Source organism: Canis lupus, chromosome 4 (genome assembly GCF_048164855.1).
Source record: "Canis lupus baileyi chromosome 4, mCanLup2.hap1, whole genome shotgun sequence".
NCBI classification, from domain to species: domain Eukaryota; kingdom Metazoa; phylum Chordata; class Mammalia; order Carnivora; family Canidae; genus Canis; species Canis lupus.
The window spans coordinates 14,598,427-14,618,476 of record NC_132841.1 but is presented as its reverse complement, the minus strand read 5'-3'; the positions used below and the strand labels follow the sequence as shown (position 1 = coordinate 14,618,476).

The window sequence follows — 20,050 nt, the reverse complement described above, 5'->3', positions numbered from 1 at the left end:
TTATGCTGCATCCCAGGGGAGCCATTTCAATTCCGGGCCTTGGTTTCCCTGCTTCTAAAATATGGATGTTGAACTACATCAGCAGTTTTCAAACCATATTCATGAGTTTTTTAGCCATTTAACTTGAATTTTATTTTACAGTCTATTTCTATTCAATTTTAAGAATTTTAATAACAAAACCCATATACCCCCAAATTCTATATATTGCAGCTCATCAGTCCTTTTATTTGTGTGGCCATGTGATCTTGTTTTGACGAAGGCCTTGGAATACAGTGTCCTCTGGCATTTGAAATTTATGTATTTATTTTTTTTACGGAGGATCCACACCCAGCATGGAGCTCAACATAGGGTTTGAACTCATGACCTTGAGATCCAGAGCTGAGCCAACCAGGCAGCCCAACATTTGAAATCTTTTAGATCAAGTTTCCTGTTTATACTTATATTTTACTTTTTAAAAAGATTTTATTTATTTATTCACGAGAGACAGAGAGAGAGAGATGCAGAGACACAGGGAGAGGGGGAAGTAGGCTCCATGTAGGGAGCCTGACGTGGGACTCGATCCTGGGTCTCCAGGACCAGGCCCTGGGCTGAAGGTGGCGGTGCTAAACCACTGAGCCATCTGGGCTGCGCTGTTTATACTTTTAAAATATAAAACTGTTACTATAGTGCACTGCTTATTTGTGCGAGAAATGGTGCTTTCAAAAGCAAGGAACTAGATGCTGAGGCAGATGTAAAACTGTTGTCATAAACCCAAGTATCAATATTTTCTATTTGTCAAACCAGTCTTGTCATTCTCATTTGTCCATGATATAAAAGGTTAAACGTTAAAATCATGACTTCTTGCCTGCTTTTAAAATACATTTATGATGTTAGAATGGCTGTTATGGTTAGTTAGAATCTAATTTGCATGTTGGGGTTCTTCTACACATGATTCCATTGACAAGATATTCAAAGTCTGAAAGCTGCAGACTAGGATAATCTCTAGAATTCCTTAGAGCTCCACCAAATCTACAGTTCTGTTGACCAAACAACATAACCTGGATTTGTAGGATAATTGCCAACTTCCCACTTCACTTTGTAGTTGGAGCAAGCTTTTGATGAAAAGAAAGGAAAAAAGGCTCCCTGTAAAGGAGGGGAAATTCAGCTGAACTTCATGAGACCAGCTTAGCTCTTTCAGGGAAAACGCTAAAGAGCCAAAGGATTGGCTTTCCATCACTGTTTCCCATAGCTTGGTGGGAAACCGGTTCCCCTTAGAGGGCCATCTCTGTCTCTTCTAAATGACTTTAATTCCGTTGGTTGCATGGAAATAAAACACCATCCAGGAACTACTCCGATCTGTACAAACTGAATTCTGTTATCTGACCCAACCCCTAATTTTCAGTCTGTCAGGGTGTAAGTATATGCTTTTGGCTTTCTCTGAATTTGCATAAACTCCAGTAATCTTTTTTTTCCCCCTGGGTTGATAATAGTGTTTGTGTTAAAATCACACCTTCTTTTCATTTCTTGCATGCATATAGGCTTTTCTCCTGTTTGTGGACACAAGTGCTTTTATCTCACTCTGCAATCAGTCACAACCCCGGGTGGAGGCAGGGAACATTTGCTACAATATTTCCTATATAAACAGTTTCACTGTAAAAGGAACAATATGGCTCTAATTTTGATGTATGATCAGTTTAGAAATATGCAAACACATTTGAATATACATCCTGTACATGACAACAGCAATGTGAAATTGGATACACGAAAGGGTTTTGTTGTTTTTTTTTTTTTGCTATGGTGATTTCCCCAGCCCCCCCGCCCCGCCAGATAATATCAGCTTTATTTCCAAGCTTTTAAGTGAAAATGCCTGCTTTGATAGCTTTCCCAAATTGATAAAAAATATATGTAGTCAAATGGAATTTTTTTTTAATGGTCAGGTTATCCCCTGGCACCCACACTCTATCTTAGTCTGAATACAAATAAAAGCAGCTTAAATTGAAGAGGGTTTAAATTTTTCCAATGTAGCTGTGAAGTAAAATTGGAAGTGGCAGGGGTAGACATACAGCCCAGGGATATTTCAGATGCATTTGTTCAGTGTGACGAAAAAAGCACTTGGATCATTCTGTCCTATTCGACTGGGCCGGGAAGGAAGTGAACGTTTGTCCCTCTGGTTTGGTCACAGGCTGCCTAGGTGTGGTTTAGTATTGATCGGGCACCCTGGTGGTAGTAGTGGTGACTTTGGTCTTCTAGCTCTTTCCCACAGTACAGCTTTGGGGTTGAACAACAGAAATATAGTGAATGTAGTTGTAATTTGGCTACTTTACATTTTCTATAGCCAACAAAGATCCTTTTTTTTTTTTTTTCTTTTAAACATTTTATTTATTCAAGAGAGACACAGAGAGGCAGAGACAGAGGCAGAGGAGAAGCAGGTTCCCTGCGGGGAGCCTGATGTGGAACTCGATCCCAGGACCCTGGGACCACGACCTGAGCCAAAGGCAGATGCGCATCCACTGAGCCACCCAGGTGCCCCAACAAAGATCCTTTTTTGAAGGTAAAAGTATCACCCACAATCCTAAAACCTTAATATTAGTACCATTTCTTGGGAATTTACTCAACACCAGAATTTACTAACATCAGCTGAGCCAACTTGGGAGGTGGATACTATTATTAATATCCCTGTTTTTCTGAAACGGAACCCGAGGTTTAGAGTGACTATGTAATTTAGCTAAGATAACATTCAGGAGAAAACCTAACTGGGATTAAAGTCCAGTTTAGTGGACTCAGGACTCACTTCTATGCCAGACTGTCTCTCAGCTCTAATGCACAAAAAGTCTTACTTTACTATGTTTTTATTTGTCTGGGTCCAGAAATATGCACAGTGTTCCTCACGTGAAAGTAGAGTGAATACACATTAAGGCACACACTGGAATGTATTAAAATGGGAATACTGGAATTTTTGGAGTATCTTTTAATTGCCTTAAGGGTTTCTGATAATTGCTTTTATGGTCTTCTTTACTATGATTTCATCATTTGTAATGGCTGCATAGTTTATCCTAAAAATATATTTACTGCATGATTTCAAATTACGTGCTTAGGCATTACGTATTTATACACACCAGGCATTTTGTCTAGCCTCCGCCCCCTTCAAAAACATTGTTGCAAATGTTGATCATTATCTCCATTTTACAGACATGGAAGTGGGGAGTCCTACGATTGACGTAACTCACCCAAGATTATGCATCTGGTCAGTGTCTGGGAAGAAATATAGGAGACTTGGCTCCATATAACCTCACCCTTTCTACTATTCCACAGCTGCCTTCAGAAAATTAGCAAACCAAAACGTCCAATACTTGGGGCATGGATAGGTATCATATCCCTTGTGGGCCATCAACCTTCTGTGTATATGGCAGATGAGTGTGACTGTATGCACTGTCTCTCTCCAGTGAGAGCTTATCTTGTGGACTACAGCGACAGGAGGTGTGCTTGGATGTGCGTTCTGGTGATCGGGATAGATTTGGGCGGATTTATCCAGGCCCAACCACCTGTCAGACAATATGAGTTTGAAGGTTTGGGGCTCTGGGGACAGAAGGACAGAGGCATCTTGAGCATTTGACTTCAGTGCTTCATCTGGGGAGTGTGTACACAGATGGGGAGTCCCCCCACCACCTGACACAGTTTGGAAACCCTTTTTCTACAAATGCTAAGCCCTAGCTATTTTTTTTTTCTCACTCTTGCCTTTTCCCGGTGTCTTCTTCTGTGTCTTCATCTGTTCAGGTGAAATCCCGTAGACTGGGTGGTTTAAGTAACAGACATATTTTTTTCACAGTTGAAGAACCTGGGAAGTCCAAGATCAAGGTGCCAGAAGATTCCATGCCCAGTGAGGGTCTGATTCCTGGTTCATAGACTGTGTCCTCACATAGGGGAGGGCAGACTCAGAGCCAGCTCTAGTGTCTTTTTATAAGGGCACTAATCCCATTCATAAGGGTTCCACCCTCAATACCCAATTATCTCCCAAAGCCCTCACCTCCTAATGTTATCACATTGGAGGGTAGGATTTCAACCTATGCCTTTGGGGTGGGGGGACACAAATATTTGGTCCATAAGAGTAGGGTTTCCTGCTGTGAGGATGCCTGGTGGTACACCTGAGATCGTTTTTAGGGACATCAGGATAAACTTCATTTTAATGGTTATGCCCTAATTTTAATGTATATTAGAAACAAACACGAGCAGCTCGTTAAGCAGTGACTTTCACAGATGCGAGTGCTTGGGATGAGGCTGAATTGAAGGAAAAAAGTGAATCATCTGAAGAAAATATTAAATAAATAATAATAATAATAGAGGTGGTTCTAGGATGTGCAGAAACCCTGAAGGTGGTCTGTGCGGGAGGGCGGTTTGGGCAACACTGCCTCGCAGACACTATTCCCCTCTCCTTCTGCACTGCCACCACAGCACCAGGCCTTCTCGAACTTTCTGGCTGTAACTCTGCCTCTCTCACCCTTTGAATCCACCCCTCTGTGGCCCTGGCGCGTGGCACAGTGCCCAGCACAGAGTAGGAAGTTTGGCAGGGACCTGGGTGCTGTGCTTGCCGGATGGCAAGCTGGCGGACCTGTGGCCTGCCCCTGCGTCCTGTCTCCCAGGACTAAGTTCTGGGATCCAGGGCCCCCGAAATCTGATCTCCTCCTAAGAGAAGGAAACAAGGGACAGAAATAGAATCAGAAATCTTGAACACAGATAAAAGGCTTTTTGATATTTGCATGAAATATGCTTCTTAAAGAGGAACTATTTTTATAGCATTATCTATAAGAGATTATAGGCAAAAATTAATTTTCTAAGTCTTTATAGTTAAAACAGTCTGTGCACAGAAGGAATTTAAATTCCTCTTTTAATAAAAAACCATGCATTGTCCTGCAGGCAAAGGGCTAGGTTGTTGTTGCTGGTGTGTGTGTGTGTGTGTGTGTGTGTGTGTGTTTTAATGTGATTATTTTGTGATTTGTCAGACCAAGAGAAATTTGTGAAATGCTATAGACTGCTGCGCTTACCTCACTGCATACCGGGCTATGTCTATGCTGCTTCATAAAGGGTTATTTGGGATGGGGGTGGAGGGCAGAAAAATTACAATATAGCAATTCAATAAAGTATTGTAAAACCATAAAATCTAGCAAGGATAAGGACTAAAGCTTTCTAGGTGAAGGAATTAAGAGACAGGCGAGGCAGGTCTAAGTGCCTGAGCTAAATGAATAGAAGGCCAATAATTGAGTTTAGGGCTGAGGGTTGAACCAAAGGCATTTGAAGTGTTAATTTATTAAATAACCCTTTGCTTTCATGGCTTACAATAAAAAATATTTGTGGTCAGGAAAGTTAGGAGACAGGAAACTGAAGTCTTCTAAGCCCATTTCTACACTTGGAATGAAACCAAACTGTTATCCAATCATAAACCTTATGTGTTTATTTGCAGGGGAGTGGGGAGGGAGACAGGGTAGCAGTATGTGATTTCTATTTAAAGTGCCTCTTTTCGCCCTGGATTTCAGTCCTAACAGGGTGTCTTCCTGCGGCTTAGAGGAGACAGCTGCGCCCCTACCCCTCTACCGCCTTGATCCATAGCACCCACCCTCTGAGCTGAGGTGCATGCGTTGGCTCAGTTTCCCACTTTGGTGAAAATTCACAGGGAAGTAGGGAATGGTTTAATGATCAAAGCTGAACTTGATCTGTATCAAAAAGATCCTTTCCATCCTGGACATCTGAGCCACTTGAAAATAGTTTAGATCCAAGAGAGAGACTACCCAACTGTCCACACAGGCCAGCTTGAAAGGAGACTGGGGCAGATCACCAAACATGCCTTGTCTTTAATACGATGGAACGGTGTATTTGAGGGCGAGCCACTGCCCTTCAGCTCCTTTTCAACAGGGGCTGCATCCTGGTCTAGTCTCAGTGAAGAATTTGATGGGAAAGACCCCCCTCCCCCAAAATAAAAATAAAAACCAGGACAAAAATATGAATTTCTCATACAGTTGGATATTGCTGAGATCTTTATTTGATGGATGAAGTAAAATGACTTGTCGTGGTGTGTAGCCACTGGGGAATGAGACACTGAGTCCACTTGGATAGCAGAGTGGTCTTGAGCGAGTGACCTAGCCTCTCTAAACCTCCATTCCCCTCCCCCCCCGAAAATGGGGTTAGTGACAGTTTGCATTGCCATGTTTGTTTATAAACAAACATCTGGGTTCTCCATTCCCAGTCCAGGGCTGAATATGGTATAATTTTGCCTTCTTTACAAGCTTTTGTCACAGCGTGGAGAGAGAACATGTGTAGGTTTGGTATAATCTGCTCACTCTTTACCCAGTGACTTTCTGAGATAAGGTGGGCCAGAGGGGAGATAGGAACTTAAATTTACAAAATGCCTGCTATGTACCAGGCATTTTACATACATCATCTCATCTAATTCCCACAAAAACAAAAAGAAAATTTAGGAGAGATTATTATTCTCTTTCTCAATCAGGAATATTGAGCCTCCAGTAGTTTGCGCGAGGTGACCGATATAGTGTGCAGCTGGGGGCCCAATAAGGTCCAGACCAGGTTGTCTTGGCTCCTGAGTGTATGTAGGCTTTTTCTGTAGCAGTAGGGTGGTGGGGGCAGAGAAGATGATAGAGGGAGACTAGAAGTCAAAACCCTGGGACATTAGGCACGGCTCAAGTGGCATGACATTTCCTCTTGGTTAGCTACTGAGAAAGGTGCCTTGTGAATCAGACCTCCTGACATATAAGGAACATTCAGATTTCATGTTTGGGTCCCAGGGGAGATGCCCTGGAGATTACAGGGACGGTGTACACATATGGTGGCTATTTGCTGGGCATCATTACATGCCTGGTTTAGTTTCTAAACTAACTATGAGCTCAGCTCTCACTTAAACCTCACACTAGCCCAACGAGGTGGGCATTGAGGCAAATTGAGGCCTATGGACATTAGGTATTTAGGTATTTCATTCCATTATCTTCAAACAACATAAGGACAGAGCCCACGGTAGAAACAAGATAGCACAGTACTCAAGAAGCCCAGGCTCCCTACTGCTAGAATATGGCACATTAGCCATAGTCCGGGGGACATTTGAGAAACAGAGTTAGGCAGGACTTGGTGACGATCGCTACTGCTGGGTAGTGATCTGGCTTTGGGATCAGTCATTCCCAGCTGGTGTCCAGGCACTGCCTCAGGCAGGCACGGGGAGGGAGCTCCCCAGTATCTCTGGGCCCTTTACCCTGATGATAAATGGTAATCCTAATAACGCTCCCTCCTGGGGTTGTTTTGAAGATCAAATGAGAACATATTTGTAAAGAAGTAGCAAGATAGAGGCAGGATCCAGCCCATGGGTGGCCTGTAATGGGTTTTGAAATGTTTTAAGTTGCTGCTAATTTTTAAAAATAAAGATATCACTGAACTCTCTGCCTGCCTGTCTACCTATTATCTATCATCTCTCTCTCTCTCTCTCTCTCTATCATCTATCATCTATCTATCTTTATCTTTTTCTTCCCCAAATATGAAATCAAGGACGCAGATTTTCTCTGACAATTCAGATCTGGCAGCAAAGGACTTTTGTTCCCACAATCAAATCAAGATAAACTGCAGCTACTAACTTGGAAAGCACACAAAAGCCTCAGTCTTTGCCTCAGTTTGCCTCAGTCTCTCGCACTCCCTACTGCCTGCTTTGTTTTAGAGTATAGAGCCTGACATATGGCAGCAGTGCTGTGCTTGGCATAGAATAACATGCAGAAAGTAGCAGTCAGGAGCTGAGCCCTGCCAGTCTGACTCCGAGCCAGCAGGATTAATCAATCCCTCTAGTCTCTGGCCTCGCTACTCAAAGTGTGGTCTACAGGCCAGCAGTCCTGGGGTCACATGGAGCTTGATAGACAGGCAGTATCTCAGGACACCTGGGTGGTTCAGTCGGTTAGGTGTCTGCCTTCTGCTCATGTAGTGATCCTGGAGTCCTGGGATGGGGATTGAGCCCCTCATTGGGCTCTCTCACCCTCTTCTTCTACCCCTCCCCACCATTGTCCTCTCTCTCTCAAATAATGAGTGAAATATTTATTTATTTATTTATTTATTTATTTATTTATTTAAAGATTTTATTTATTTATTCATGAGAAACACAGGATAGAGAGAGAGAGAGAGAGAGAGGCAGAGACACAGGCAGAGGGAGAAGCAAGCTCCATGCAGGGGGCCTGATGTGGGACTCGAACTCGGGTCTCCAGGATCATGCCCTGGGTTGAAGGTGGCACTAAACTGCTGAGCCACCGGGGCTGCCCTGGGTGAAATATTAAAAAAAAAAAAAAAAAAAAAAAGATAGGCAGCATTTCAGGCCCCACCCTAGACCTGCTGAATCAGAATCTGCATTTTCATAAACACCCTAGCTGATTCTCATGCCCATTGGCATTTGAGAAAGACTGTTTTATTGCTCTTATTATTACTATTTTTTAAAAGAATGTATTTATTTAGAGAGTGTGAGCAGGAATGGGGTAGAGGGAGAGAGAGAGAGAATCTCAAGCAGACTCCACGCTGAGCGCGGAGCCTGACTAGGACTCCATCTCCTAAGATCACTATCCTAAGATCATGACCTGAGCTGAAATTAAGAGTCCAACACTTAACTGACTCAGCCATCTAGGCACCCCTGCTCTTATTATTAACTAAATGTTTGGACCTTCAGCTTTATGGAGTAGACCAGTATAATAAATGGGAGACTAGCCTGGGACCTGAGAATGGAATTCAAGTATATGTCCTTTGAGACTTGATCAACTCTACTCTGGGCCTCATCATCTTTCTCTGTAAAATGAGAGGACTGAGGAATATTTATACTTTGCATTCTACACAAACACCTATTTACTAGTGGTGTGGCCTCTAGACAAGCGCTTTCAACACAACGCTGGGTGCTGACGCTGTGACGTCTGATGAGGCACAAGCAACTCCCACCCATCCTCTGGGGCCTCTCAGTTGAGTATACCAGAGAGACAAACAAATTAACAATTACTGCACTTATGACAAATGCATGCCCAGATCAGACCCCATGCTAATGCTCTGTGATTCCCCAAACAGCATCTAAGATGCACTAAATGGTCCCTAGTGTCCTGACCCAGGTAAAGGAGCCCCCACGTGAGTCTGAGCAACCCTCCAGCACAAAATACGCTCAGTGAGGAAATGGACCTGCCACGTTTATTGCCCGCAACTGGGTGCAGCCCCAGGGGAAGACATAGGTTGGACTGACACGATAAACAGTGTAGATCTCACAGATCTTTATTTATTAACATTTGTCCTGGGGCAGGGGAGGGTGGTGGTTGGTGGGGTGGGGAGAGAATGCTTTTTAATTTCATTAAAAAAATAAAATAAAATAAGGCCTCTAAGCTACCACTGAATTATAGATAGTGCTAATTTGTTTCAATTATTTTGCTCATTATGGGCAGAAACACAAGTTGCCATTATAGGCCCAGGACTGAGAAATCAAGTCCCAGATTACTCGTGTGAAAATACAAGTGGGATTTAAAAATGTATCAAATAACTAGCTGTCACACCTGATTAATACCACCCGATCTAAGAGAAGTGGCCGTTCTATCTTCTAAAATGTCATTAAAATATCAAAAATAAAGAGTTCACGTAATTAAAGAAACATTATTTTGTTCACACAGCCTGAAAAAATGTGATTAGGCAGCACTTCTGAAATGGTGATATTCAATCAGGTAGGTGTGCATGTACCAGCTCGGAGCAGACGTTGCTGGTTATGGGAAACGTTGCCTCCTTACGTGCTGCGTGGGGACAGGCGCCAGGGAAAGAGAGAGATGGAGGTGAGGGCACATGGTTCATTTGCTCTGAAGTCAAAAGAGTGGAGTTTTTGTTTCAAAGCCAAAATAGCCCTGTTTTATCAAATAAGCTATCTGGGTTACATTTCCTGTCAGCAAAGTGACAGGATCCACGTTGACGCTCGGGTTCCGAATAAGACTGATTTAGTTATTCTGTCACTAAACACAAGCTTAATTTCCATTCAACAAAAACAAGAATAATTGGTTTGGTTTTAGAAAGACAAGCAATCATTTTTCATTAGCGTATGCAGGAATGAAGCATGCTGTTGGTTGTTAATGTATGCTCACAATGATGCCAGGGGCTGGGCATGAAAACTCTGCTTAGCATTCATTTTTTTGTGAAATAATTTTCTTAAAGTGGGAGCTCTGCCTAGAAGAGTCTCTTCAGCCTCATATCTATGTTGGCTCAAATCGTTTGGCAAAATAAGTTTTTATTTGTTGTGTCTTGTTCAAGGTAGCCACTCAATAAATGTTGATTGAATTAATTTGCAGGAATATGAGTAGAAATTGGCCTAAGAAAACACAGTTTTCGCGTAGCGGATGGGCTGTACACTTTGGCCTTGGAAGGAGAGGATGCCAAGAATGCTGGTGCTTCGTAACTGAAGGCCTGGTCAGACTACACAGCCTGGCTGTGTCCACGTAATGTGTTTCTGGAGAGAATGAGCTGGAGACTTGCATTCCCTTAGGTCTTCCAGCATTCGCCAAATAAACCAGGTCTTCCTGGTGTATAAGTGAGATATTTTGTGAGGAATATTCATTCAAGCAGTGTGTCTACTCAATGCTAAAGCCAATGGTTGAAAAGCAAATAATTCATCTGATTTGACCATGGTTGCCCTTATCTCAGGAGTGATTTTAAGTGTCCGTGGATCGCAGACAGGATCAGGGACAGTGCCAGCCAGATTGGTGGTTTTCTGGACCGAAGTAAGAAATACTCAGGAGAGCTCCAGCCCCGGAGTGCAGGTCTGTCGTCGACTGTGCATATAGGGAGCTGTAATTTGATTAGGGCAATGCTAGGCCATTGGAGGCCCAGTCCCCCAGACCAGTGTTCTTCAATGAGGGGTGTGGGAAGGAAATATTAGGACTCTTTATTTTTTTTTTAAAGATTTTATTTATTTATTCATGAGAGACACAGAATGAGAGAGAGAGAGAGAGAGAGAGAGAGAGGCAGAAACATAGGCAGAGGGAGAAGCAGGCTCCATGCAGGGAGCCCGATGTGGGACTCGATCCTGGGACTCCAGGATCTGGCCCTGGGCTGAAGGCGGCACTAAACAGCTGAGCCACCCGGGCTGCCCAAGGACTCTTTATATTAAGTGTTGGCCTCATCCTTTTTGCTTTCTGTTTGTTGGTTGGTTTTGATGTGTATACACTATACTACACATATTTGAAAGAAGAGCAAAGACACAATTTATAAACAAGTAAATATACATTTATGAGGGATGCTTGCTCAAAAGTCTTTGTAATAATGGAGTGAAACAATCCAAATAGTTTAGAGGTATTGTGCTTGATGAAGCTCTGTGAGAGTGATTTATCTCTGTATAACCAGTTTCTAGCACAGCATGCAGAAAGCACTTTTTATATTATAGCCTCCAAGAAAACTGGCTCTTCTTTCTTTTCTTAATGCCATATCCCAGGTATCTAACACAGTCCTTAGAATTTAGGAGGTGCTCAAAAAAATTTTTTTTAAATTAACGTCTACTAGATAAACCAATTGTTCCACCAGAAGGTGTTTGTGTTGTTGTTGCTGCTACTGTCGTGTTATTTTATTTTTATTTTATTTTTTTGTTTTCTTACACAATTGAGGATCTCTACCTTGGGAGATCTTTGGAAGTATTTTGGACATATTGAATGATCTATTTGTCCAAACCTTTGAAACAGAGGGTAAGATATGCTCTGTCTTTTACATATGATCTGCATGCCATCAGGATTCCCTTTCTCTTTAAATTGTAGACCAAACTTATTTTTAAGCAATCCTGATTGATTGATGCCCAGATTTAAATCATGACACTCATTTTCTTCTCAACATTCATATTCTTCACTTTGCAGAAGGGTTATCATAAAATCCCTTTAAATAAAGATATTTCTATATAGTAAAGTTTGACTAATAAAAAGTAATGAGTACCCACATTTTTAGGAATACTCTTCTGTATTGTGTGAGGCAGACCTTCAGAGTTGTTTAAGGTGCTAATATGTCTTAATTGGAGAGAAGAGCAGAATGACTCACAGAAGTCATTTAAAATCTCATGGCAGCATATATTGTGTGTATGTGTATATGTGTGTGTACGCTTTCCCTTATCTACATTGTGCCAGGTTTTTAATCATATGACTGAGAACAGGAAAGTATAGAATTACAAAAGTCCAACTTTGGATCTTAGCTGTGCTGTTTATTAGCTGTAATTTGCCTATAGTGATGTTCTGGAGTCTTAATTTACAACAGTTGCTTCTAATAATACTTTCTTTATAGGCATATGGACTAGGACTCTTTTGGTTTATGAATTATAGAAAACCTAATTCCAGTCAACCTACATAGGTAAAAGGAATTAATTTGCTCATACAAGTGACAAGTTCAGATCATAGGAGTGGCTTTCAGCCCACTTTCATCTAGGGCTTATCCAACATCATCACAACTATGTTTCCTCTGTCTTTTTGGAGGCTCAGGTGGGGCAATATGGCTATAGCAGCTCTTTCATCATTTCTAGGAAAGAGTATGTACATTTATCTTAACAGCCAGGCTACACTTCTTGCCTGTCACTGGCTCGTTTGGTCATGTGCTCATCCCTGAAGGAATAATTGTGGCTAGGACAATGTGCTGTGCTAGTTGGCTCTGCTCTTGGCCATCTGCCTATTCACAGCACCTGTCACTCCACCAAAATTACTTGGTTCTGGAGTAGGAGATGGACTGTTCTGCAGAGAAACATTGGAGTAAGTTTATAAGATGAAAGAAAAGTGAATTCTAGAAGGAGGCAGAAATACCAGCTATCTTGGCTAGTTTGTGGTGAGATTAAATTTAGGTCACGTATGTGAAAATGCACAGGATATAGACAATCAGTGAACAATCAAAAGTAGAAAATCAGATTAAGTCAATCTCAAGAAATGAGACTCAGAGCAATATAAGTGGGACAAGTTTGAGATTAAGTGCACAAGCCTTGTTTCCTTGGAATAAATTGGCTGACTTCACTAAATGTTTCTTCAGCATCTGTGCTGTGCCAAGTGTTGTATATAGGCCTATGGGTATTGAAATATAAAAAAGAGTTGGTGTTGGCACTGGATTATTTTATGGTCTAGCAAGGGATACATACAGGTGTGCATATCCTTGCAAACAATGTGTGGTAGTGTTCCATGGAAATGTGCACCAGGGCCAGTGGGAGCCCTACAGGGAGGGGCTCCTAGCACAGACTTGGGAGATGGGTGTAGTGATGAGGGAGGCATTAAAGGGGAACTTTTTTCTGGAGGAAAAGTTCTTGAGGAGAGTTTTGAACAACTAAAGAGAGCTATCCAGGTGAAGAAATGAGGTGGGGAGAAAGCTTTTTAGGAGCAATGGAATGGTATGGATAGAGATGGCAGATCTAAATGCACAGTATGACTCCTGAGAGGATGGAGTGGTTGCTAGAGGCCATTTTCTACAGTTGATGTGGGGAATTGGAGTCTGAGAGTTGCAGGAGATGATACTGAAAACATACTTCTGGGGCCCTGACCGTCCAGGGTCCCATATTCCATGTGATGGACACTGGGCATTAACTTTAGCCTATGGGGGGCCACCAAATGGCTTATAAGCAGGGGAGCAATATGGTCTAACCGGAATTTTAGACTATTTAGGCTGGAGTCGGTGAACTGAAAGGAGTGGGCCCTGATGGACTCTACAGAGCTCAATCCAGGAGAGAGATGTGGGAAGGCCTGGACCACTAGTAGTAGATGTGAAGGAGGAAAGACAAGACGGCAGGAAGGGAGGAGTTAAGGCTGCAGGAGTTAGTGATTGGTCAGATGTATGAAATTAGGGGTAGAGAGGAGTCAAGTGTATGACAAATATTGGGGTACATATGAACCTGTTCCTTCATGATAAAAGGTAAAAGGAAAACTGAAACTGGATAAACAAATCCATCAAAAAAAAAAAAAAAAGAAATGGTTGAGGACATAACAGTACTTCCACATGGTAGGCTAAAATTACTCTGCAGAAGTCAAAAATAATATTTTAGTAAAATATTTAATGGTTGGGATATATGTTCATGATATAGAAAGGGAAAAAAGCAAGCCATAAAATAGGATAGCATTATGACTTCAGTGCACATAGTTATAGGAACATCTGTATTATATAATTCCAATTGACTTACAGCATATTAATTACTTTTACCTCTGAAATGACCAGGTATTTCTTTTTTCACTTTTAAAAACAATGAACTTGTAATACTTATTAAAATTAGATAAAAATCAGTGGTACACTATACAAGAAAACCCAAACAGCCATTTTGGATAGACATTGACCTTCCAGGAAAAAGGTTCCCAGTGAAGATGGGTAACTGGGTTTGGGACTTAAGTCCTGAGCCTGGGGAAAGAGTGTCCACTTGGGCCTAATGCATTGGTGGGTGAGAATGTTCATTCACGTCACAGGTTTTGAGGAGGAGCTCTGACATTTGATATATCTACGCAACTGAAGCCTGAAGTCCATCATTTGCTATTGGCTAAGCCGGAGGATCCCCCATATCCAAAGACCGTGAAGTCAGAATGTGAATGTGAAGCTTTACTCTGTATTTTTTAAGCAGAGGGATCATGCAAATCACTTATCTTCCCCAAATCTCATTTTTCTCACTTCGAGAATGGGGTGACTACTACATGCCCAACCTAACCTATTGGGTGAAGTTGATGCAGGATTCAAGAGATGATGGGAAAGGTCTTCCTAATGGGTAAAAACTTACCCACCTCTGAGCTATTATTTACCTTTGTCTTGTAATAGCTTCTAGCTTAGTGCCACCTCTTGTCCCCCAGATGACCTCCCACACCATGGTGGGGAACTGGTAGGCTCATTCGATGTGAATAAGTTTACAAATAAACGCATGCAGGTATTCACCCACATTCCTCCCTCACTCGCTATAGCAACAAAGATAGTGTGCCACATATTCCTACTGAGAAACATGGAAGTCTGTGTTTGCTTTTTCTTCTTTTCCCCAGTGATACCAGCTGGCTTATCCCTCACATTTGGGTTAATGTGCCAGAGATTGTAAAATTCAAAATGTTGAACAAAAGGCCAGAGAGGAGTGACACCTGTGGGTAAGCTCTGGGTCAAAGGCATTTTTAAAGTGTATTAACATATGAGTGGTGGTATTTCACCTGAAAAACCATGCCCACAGAGCATGACTGAAGGCAGGTGATGCAGGGGGAGTAACCTGGAGGGAGAGTAGCTGCTCAGGGCTTCTCTTGCTGCCTGGAGAACAGCTACCATCTCCACTGAAGTGAGTTGCCTTCCACTTTCTTGTCAGGATTTTCCTGAGGAATTGGGATTTCATCAGGATTGCAGTGTGAAGGGCGTCCCCGAGAGTTGTACCTGCACAACCATCTGGCACAGTGGCCCTGGAAAAGAAGGTAACATCAGCAGGGAGAAAAGTGGCAGCTCTTGGCCTTCATGACATATTAGTTTATACTCTAGACTAGGTTGATTTGCTGTAACAGCGTTGGCTGCTTTACACAGACGTATGAGCGTGATGCTTGTACCTCATGGCTCACTCTCAGGGCATTACATGGGCATCATCGCTGTGATAAATGGCATTGGTGGTGTAGCCTTAGTGATTGGCTGGGAATAGGGCAGCTTCTAAATATTTAGTAGAGTCAACTTATTTGATGCAGAAACTACAAATTAGAACAGAAGACTCATATTTTTAGTGGACTAAGTAGCTTTTGAATTTGATATTATTAAGATCCTCTGGAATGGTTTAAGATTTCTCCATGCAATTCAGGCATTGAGAGTTTGTTTCACTGTACCACTTTTCTCTCCTGAGCTCAAATCTGTTTCTCCCCAAGGTCTCTTCATCTCTGTAAATGTCCCGTTGCCTACTCAGCTGCTAAGGACCTTAGAGTCTGGTCTCCTCTGTCTTCCCTCACACTCCACCTCTAACCTATCAGTATTGACTGTCCATCCCCAATCTGACCACTTTTTCTCACCTCCACTGGTTCTATCATCTCTTTCTTAGACATTGAGTTAGCCTACATAGAGTTTTCTTGTTTCTATTCTCTTTCTCTTTTTAAAGATATTTATTTGTTTATTTATTTAGAAAGTGAGTGGGGGGAGGGACAGAGGGAGAGAAAGAGAGGGAATCTCAAACAGACTCCATGCTTAGCGTGGAACCTGACTCCGGGCTTGATTTCATGACCCTGAGATCATGATTGAGCTGAAATCAAGAGTCTGACACTTATCCATCACGCCACTCAGGCGCTCCATTCTTGATTTTGTTCATAAGCTCACACAATCTATTGTTCACACAGCAACAGAGTGATGTTTAGAGAAATATCCGGAGATGTTTATCATTCCCCTCTCAGAATCCTTCAGTGACCGTATCTCACAGTAACCAAGAATGGATGAGAAAAAATTTCTCTTTATAAAAATATTTCTGCTAATAAATAAGGAAACTATGATAGAATTAGAAAACCACCATTTAAAAACTCTCTAGGAAAAAAATAAAAAATAAAAATAAAATAAAAACTCTCTAGTGAAAAAAACATACTTAGCTAACAGTAGTGGCTACTAAGATTAGACTGAAAAAGAATGATAAACTGCCATCGTGTGTGGATGTATCTGCTATTACCTACAAAATTTTCTTGTTAAAATAGTAAACCCAAATCTGGCCAAACTTCTACATCTAATTGTCAATGCATAGGAAATACGAGGGACAGAGGTATATAATAAATGACACAATGGGAATGCACTTAGCAAAAGTCAAAATGTGGGGCATGCTACAGGACAAATAACTTGACCACTTCAACAAATAAAGAGCAAAAGGGTAAAGCAAAGAAGGTACAAAGAAACTTCTACCTGTTTGCACTGGACTTTTTGGTTTCAGGACTGAAAGTCAAGCATTCTAGAAACCTGCTCAGTCCCAGGCAAACTGGGAGGGTTGGTCATCATCCTCAGCAGTGGTGGAGGGTGTGGGGGTGGGAATAGGAAGAGGATCCCATGGATTAAAAGAGGCATAATACACAGATATTTGGACTTTATTTATATCTTACTTAAATAAAAATTGTATGGGATCCCTGGGTGGCGCAGCAGTTTGGCGCCTGCCTTTGGCCCAGGGCGCGATCCTGGAGACCCAGGATCGAATCCTACATCGGGCTCCCGGTGCATGGAGCCTGCTTCTCCCTCTGCCTGTGTCTCTGCCTCTCTCTCTCTCTCTCTGACTATCATAAATAAATAAAAATAAAATAAAAAATGGTATGCCTGTGTGTGTGTGTGTGTGTGGGGGGACATGATGGAATGTTTGATGAAATTAGGAATTTTTTTAAAGTTGTTTTTTAGGTCTGATTATGACCTAAAAGGTCACGCTTTTAAACAAAAAATTATTTTTTAGAGATATATGTTGAAATATAAAATGACATGATGCCTAGGACCTCTTCTGAAATAATCCTGTGTGTTTAGATGGAATTAGGCCACCTGAATGGACGATTGCACCAAGGTGATAAAAATATGGGGATTTGTTATACCATTTTTCTCTAGATTGGTAAATGTTTGAAATTTTCTATAATAAGTCAACTTGCAAACCAACAACCCCAAAATTCCCTCCCAGTGTCTTCCCTTTACACTCAGAAGACAGATCAAACTTTGGACTGCCCCTCCAGGGGTTGGCGAATTCCTAGAGAGAGTAAACAACTTGCCTTGGGGTTGGGGCCTGACTTTTGATATATAAACCAATCAGTCCAGAGCTGTACTTTCACACCTCCCTTTTTTCAAACTCCTGTAGTCCCAGACCATTGTCGCCTCTGCACTAAATCAGCCGGACCAGGTACTAGGGACTACCCGGGTAGCCCAGAGCCCAGGGCTCAACTGCTTGCCCTGCCTCACCCATTCCTTACCCATTCCTTACCCATTAAAACCACAACAAAAGCTTTTGCTCACTTTTCGCTTTTACCCCTTGTGCCTTCTGACTGATCCTGCTGCTTCCCCATGCAGCCTTGCCTGACATGGTGAGACCTCCTTCCACTGGGAATGGTGAGTAATTATCTTTTCAATGGCACCTGTCTCCTGATCTGTTGGCCTCACCATACCTGAATAAAACCAAAATCCTAAATGCATTTTGAAACACCAACACTTGTCTTCTATTTCCTTACTTTGCTTTACTTTTCTCTAGAGTACTTATTACTATCTCTAAAGCATTACTATATGTATGGCCTTGAGAGTAGGAATCCAGTCAGTCTATTCATCTTTTGATGGCCCAGAACCTAGAACGGTACCTGCTGGGTAGTATTCACTCGGTAAATATTTGGGAAATAAATTAGTGAGAGAATAACCCCCATTTGTTGCTTGGGTAAATAGAGGTTTGGGAAGGGAGATTGCATTGCAGGGAGTTTAAGGCACTTCCACCTTAGCAGTTATTCGTGGAAGTTTACCACCTTCCAAATGTCAGAGAAGGTGTGATCTCTGGTTGATGCACCTGATGCAGGCGGTAAGGTTGTGACCTTGGGAGAGAGCAACCTGTTTTCTGTTCTGAATGCCAGTTTCAGTATTAACAACGTCACTTTGAACAGGTTATAGCCCCTCACAATCTCTGTTTCTTCACATTTAAAGTGGAAAAATAATCTAGAGTGAATGAGTTAATGTGAGGACAATTCTTAACATAGTGCCTGGCACGTGGTAACTACTCAATAGACAGTAGTTTTTACGACTAGGGTGATACCTGCTATCTTGACTGTTTTCTTCTTCTTGGATCAACAAGAAAAGTAGGAAAACTAATAAGGGAGAAGGTAAACCTACTATGATTCTTATTGGTCAAAGTACAATTGGACTATGATAGTCATAAATCCATTTGCTCACATGGATCCAAGCAGGGATGTCAGGTAGACTGGAGACCACATCATATAGAGATGACTGATACATTGGGAGAGCTTAGCCCCCCAAAATAAGACCTGAAGGAGACATTACAGATGACTTCTAGTAGCTGACATGTGCTCATGCAGATGAGACAGCAGATATATTTTGGGGGCTCCTCAAAAGGAGGGCCAGGACTCCTAGCTTACCTGAGCTGTCCTGAGACAGAGTAGGCTTCCTCCAGCTGACTGCCACTTCCCGAGGCAGGGTTATGTCTACAGGAACCTCACTGCACCCCCTGAGCCCAGTCATAACAGACACCAAATAAGTACTTATCTCATCAAGGAGAGAAACGGTTGCTGGTCAACCACTCAGTGATTCTAAGGTCTTCTGCAGTCCAGCTTTCCATTTCTGTGATTCTACTCCAACCCAGTCAGCTTTAGAGAATGTTCAACCCTAGCTCTTGGTTAATTACCTCTTTAACTCATCATATTTCACTGGTAAAATAATTCAATAAATGTGGGTTTCTCTTAGATTAACATCATTAATAATGTCCTTCTATGTATTACCCTAAAACTGCAAACTCAGAAGCCTTTGAAATTATCTACTGATATTTGGGAATTATGAGACTAGTCTTATGTAAGTAATTTTATTATCAAGGAACAAATGGCAATATAAGGCTGTCAGAATTGCAAGGGATTTAAATGGTCATTTGGTTTAGCCTCATGTGATACTTCAATCCTTTCAACAATATTCCTGCCAAGCAGGCCCCCAGTATGTATTTGAATATCTTCAGTGAAAACAAATGCACCTCCCTGGAAAAGAGGTATAGAATACGATTTGAGACCACGGACTTCGGAGTAAGGCAGACCCAGGATTCAAAGCCCAGTGCCGCTACTTAAAGCTCTGTGCTCTTTGGAAGTTATATGACTTTTATGAGCCTTAATTTCCTCATCTATGAAATGGGAAAATAATGTTGTTTGTATCACAGAGTGATCATGGACTTTCAATGAGATATAAAATGGTTGTGACTTTGCCTGGCACGTGGCCCATAGCCAATACACTGTAGTTCTCTGGGTTTTTTGGGAACTGCTTACTAGATTGACTATTGGAAAATATTCCCTTCTATAGTTGAAGATTGACCAACAGGCTCAGAAAGATCAGTTGCTCAGAAAGATTGTAAGGCCTTCTCCAACAGGAAAGAAAGACAAGAGGACTTAGTGATATCTGCCAT

At 41.9% G+C, this 20,050-nt stretch overlaps 1 long non-coding RNA gene across 1 annotated transcript; it reads left to right on the top strand.

The window, feature by feature from the left end:
- The first annotated feature begins 980 nt into the window (after positions 1-980).
- Positions 981-15,386, top strand: LOC140631495 (uncharacterized). The gene is made up of 3 exons (XR_012029039.1): positions 981-1,392; positions 2,368-2,530; positions 15,284-15,386. It is a non-coding gene; the product is annotated as an uncharacterized lncRNA (long non-coding RNA).
- Positions 15,387-20,050: the final 4,664 nt, after the last annotated feature.